The following is a 4,306-nucleotide window of genomic DNA, read 5'->3' as shown; positions in this document are numbered from 1 at the left end:
AAAGTAGATCCGTAGGGCTCTAACAGGGCATAACAGAATGAACTCCCGGTCCTCCTCGGAGGGAGGAAGCGCAGAGAGTGTGATGACCTGAGCTCTGAACGGAGTGGAAAGTACCTTAGGTACGTATCCATGCCTTGGTTTTAGGACGACCTTGGAGTCGTTTGGCCCAAATTCCAGGCAGGCAGGGCTCACAGAGAGCGCCTGCAGGTCTCCTACTCGCTTGACTGACGCTAGTGCTAGTAGCAAAGCAGTCTTCAGCGACAACGACCGAAGGTTCGTAGACTGGAGCGGCTCAAAAGGAGGGCCCCTCAGGGCCCTCAGCACAGTGGGTAAGTCCCACGTAGGGACAGTAAGGGGCCGAGGCGGATTCAGCCTCTTGGCACCCCTTAGAAAGCGGACGATAACATTGTCCCTGCCCACTGATTGGCCCGCGATAGGGGCGTGGAAGGCGATCGGAGGGAATGCATAGAGGAGGAGGTTGGGCCAGTCGTGGGCCAACGCGTCCTTGACCTTCGAATAATAGGCTGGGCAGTGAGAGTTGTCTTTGGAGGCGAAAAGGTCTACCTCGGCCTTGCCAAAGATTCTCCAGATCATTCGAACCGTCTGCGGGTGGAGCAACCACTCTTCTGAGGGGACGTTGCTCCGTGATAACATATCCGCTCCTCGGTTCAATCTGCCCGGCAAATGTGCTGCTCTCAGCGAGCGCAAGTTGAGCTGAGCCCACTCCAGAAGTCGCTCTACCATAAGGAAGAGGCGCTTCGAGGAGAGACCTCCCTGGTGATTTACGTAGGACACCACTGACATGTTGTCTGAGCGGATCAGCACATGTCGTCCCCTTAGCTCTGGCAGGAAAAACTGGCAGGCTCGACACACTGCTAGCATCTCTAAGCAGTTGATGTGGAGGTTCTGCTCCGTCTTCGACCAAAGGCCAAAGGTCGGTTTGCCTTCGCACAGCGCCCCCCAACCCATGTTGGAGGCATCTGTCGTGACAACTTTCCTGCTGCAGACCATCCCTATGGTCACACCCTTTCTGAACCATTGTGGGTTCTTCCAGGGGGCTAGGGCTGTTACACAGGCCTGGCTCACCCTGATATGTAGGCGACCGTGTCGCCATGCGTGGGCGGAACCCGTGGTTTCAACCAGCGCTGAAGTGGCCGCATGCGAAGCAGGCCCAACTGTAGCACCGGCGATGCTGCGGCCATGAGGCCCAGCATCCTCTGAAACGCTTTGACGGGGCGAGCGGTGCCGCTCTGGAAGGTGCCGACCTCTGACTGGGCCAGATGAGCCAGTCGTCGAGGTAATTGAGAATGCGGATTCCCATCTGCCTGAGAGGGGAAAGAGCCACGTCCATGCACTTCGTAAAAGTGCGTGGAGCCAGGGACAGTCCAAAGGGAAGGACCGTGTACTGATAAGCCACTCCCTCGAAGGCAAATCTCAAGAATCGTCTGTGATGGGGGGCTATCTGGACGTGAAAGTATGCGTCTTTCAGGTCCAGGGAACAGAACCAGTCCTCTGAGCGAATTTGCGAGAGGATCTGCTTCAGTGTGATCATCCTGAACGACCTCCTCATGAGGGCGCGATTCAGGCGTCTGAGATCGAGGATGGGCTGGAGGCCGCCATCCTTCTTGGGAACGAGGAAGTAACGGCTGTAAAAGCCTGATTCGCTCTGAGCTGGAGGAACCATTTCTATGGCTCCCTTTTCCAGCAGCGTCATCACTTCTGAACGTAGAACGTGAACGTTCTTGCCGTCTACAGAAGTGGAGACCACGCCGCTGAAGCGCGGGGGTCTGCGAGCGAATTGGAGTGAGTAACCTCGTTCTATTATCCGTACAACCCATTCTGACACTCCGGGGATGGCCCTCCAGGCCTCGGCCCGTGTGGCAAGGGGCTGGATAAACTCGAGCGATCGACTGCACGGAGGCAGAACGCTCGTGATGGAAGGAAGAGGAAATTTGCTCTCTCTTTAAGAATGTTTGTGTTTTATTTTGCCCGTTATAACAACGGACGGTTGCAAGGACGCTTGTACGGGCCCTGTGTTTGCAACAGACACAATGTGCTCTGCACCCAGCGATGAGCGGAGTGACAAGAGGTTTTTTAAGAGAGGCTGCTTGGCGGGCGGTCTCGCCGCGGCGGGACTCGGCCCTCTCCTCTTCCTGGTCTGCAGATCAGGAAGACGCTGGAGGCGCAGGGTCCAACACAATCCTGGGTCGGGGCCCCTGGCACTGCGGATGGGGGGTAGCGTCTGGCCGATCGAGAACGCCCTCGCGTCTGCGGAGCCTTGGCAGGCTGAGAGGCGGAGGCAGGAGGCGAGGGTTTCGCAGGCTGCTTAGTCGGCACAGGCTTGGGGCGACTAGCGGCAGCAGAAGAGCTTGATCGCTTGGGCAGGAAGTGTCGCATGGCTTGCGACGCCTTCTGTGCTTCCGTGAAGCGTTCAGCAAAACCCTCCACCGCAGGTTCAAAGAGGCCGCTAGGCGAAATCGGTGCATCAAGGAAGGAGACCTTGTCTGCGTCCTTGATCTCCGTCAGCGTGAGCCACAGGTGGCGCTCGAGCACCACTAGGCTGGCCATGGACCGTCCAATCGCCTGGGCGGTGGTCTTGGTGGCGCGCAGAGCCAGGTCTGTTGCACTTCTCAGATCCCTGAGAGTTGCAGGATCAGGTTCAGACTCGTCCATAGCAGCGAGGAGTTTGGCCTGATAGACCTGTAGAACCGCCATAGAGTGAAGCGCCGACGCTGCCTGTCCAGCTGAAGCATAGGAGCGTCCAGCGAGTGCTGAAGTGGTCCTGCATGGCTTGGACGGATGGGCGGCTTTAGCCTTCCAGCCGATGGCAGTGGGTGGGCAGAGATGGGCAGCCACTGACTCATCCAGTTGAGGCATTTTCCCGTACCCCTTTTCTTCAGCGCCGTCAATTGTAGTGAGGGCGGATGAAGAGGAAGTGCGGAGGCGGGCGGAGTAGGGGGCGCGCCACGATTTCGTCAGCTCGCTGTGAACTTCAGGGAAGAACGGCGAGGGTCGCTGTAGAGGGGCCTGACGGCGCCCCGGCAGGAACCACTCATCAAGACGGCTGCGAGAGGGCTCCTCTGGTGGAGACCAATCCAGTCCCAGCTCTTCAACCGCTCTGGAAAGGACACGGAAGAGCTCGGCGTCCATCCCAGCTGTAGCGGTGCTGGGCGCTGAAGAATGCGGGAGGGCGGAATCTACAGCAGAGCCCGACAGCTCCTCCGCATCAGAAGCTGCCAATGACATGCTGTCATCGGCCAGCTCTTCGTCACTTTTCCCGAACGAGACCAGATCGCTCGCGGCAGCGGAGGGACGCTGGTCGGGCTGGGAAAAAAGGACGTGAGAATGCTCTCTCTGTGGCGAAGGCGAGGCACACGGGACTCGAGCCGGCGTGAGCTCGCTCTCAGCCAAGCACTGAAATCCTCTGCCCCGCCGCTTTTTCCTCACAGGTGCCTGGGAGGAAGAAAACGGGAGGGCGCGAGGGGCGGGATCGCTCTCTGAAAAGAAAGCGATCCGCGAGCGCAGAGAGGCGAGACTGAAACGCTCGCAGTGCGAGCATTCAGTGTCAGCGAGCGCTGCATCTGCATGGGATTTCCCCAAGCAGGAAACGCACTCGCTGTGGCCGTCATCGGAGTGCAGGGGAGCCCTGCACGAGCCGCAATGTCGGCCAGGCATTTGAAACAACGCCTAAATTTGCTCTTTTAGAGTGCGTGAATTCGCCAGATGGCGGCAGCGAACAGACCGGGGGTTCTGCGGGGCTGGAGCGCGAAGAGCGTCGTCTCAGCAGGCAGGAGGTCTCTGGCTCAGCTGCAAGGCGTGTCAACGGCGATGGCGGCTTCTTGGGATCAGCGAAGGCGAGATGTCGTCGCTGAAGGAAAAGAAATCTGAGGATCCTATGGCGAGACGGCTGATTATATAGCCAGATAACCCCGCCCATTCTGGCGGGATCTGGCGGGCTCCGTCGCCATAGGCTCGTGCAGCTCCGCTGCCGACACATTGGTTCGTTTTTATCACACTGCACGAACCAATGATCGTGCAGTTTCACTGCGTGATTGAATAAGGCTTCAGTAAAGGAGAAAAAAGGCTTTTTCCCATAGCGTCTTTAGCAAGACACAGTACGAGTGGAGTATCGATAGGGAACTAGACAGTCATTGGATAAATGCTGTGATTATGTCCCGCCCCCGGACGCTCAGCATCTCTGGGGGTGAATGGAGGAGTGGGCGGGGCTGGACTCCGGGCTTCTGCGTGATGATTGGAGGGTCTGTCGAAAGACTGCATATCCTTTTGATTGACAGCGATTGTGTCC

This window comes from Barbus barbus, assembly GCF_936440315.1.
Source record: "Barbus barbus genome assembly, chromosome: 3".
Classification (NCBI taxonomy): domain Eukaryota; kingdom Metazoa; phylum Chordata; class Actinopteri; order Cypriniformes; family Cyprinidae; genus Barbus; species Barbus barbus.
This window is presented reverse-complemented; position numbering follows the sequence as displayed.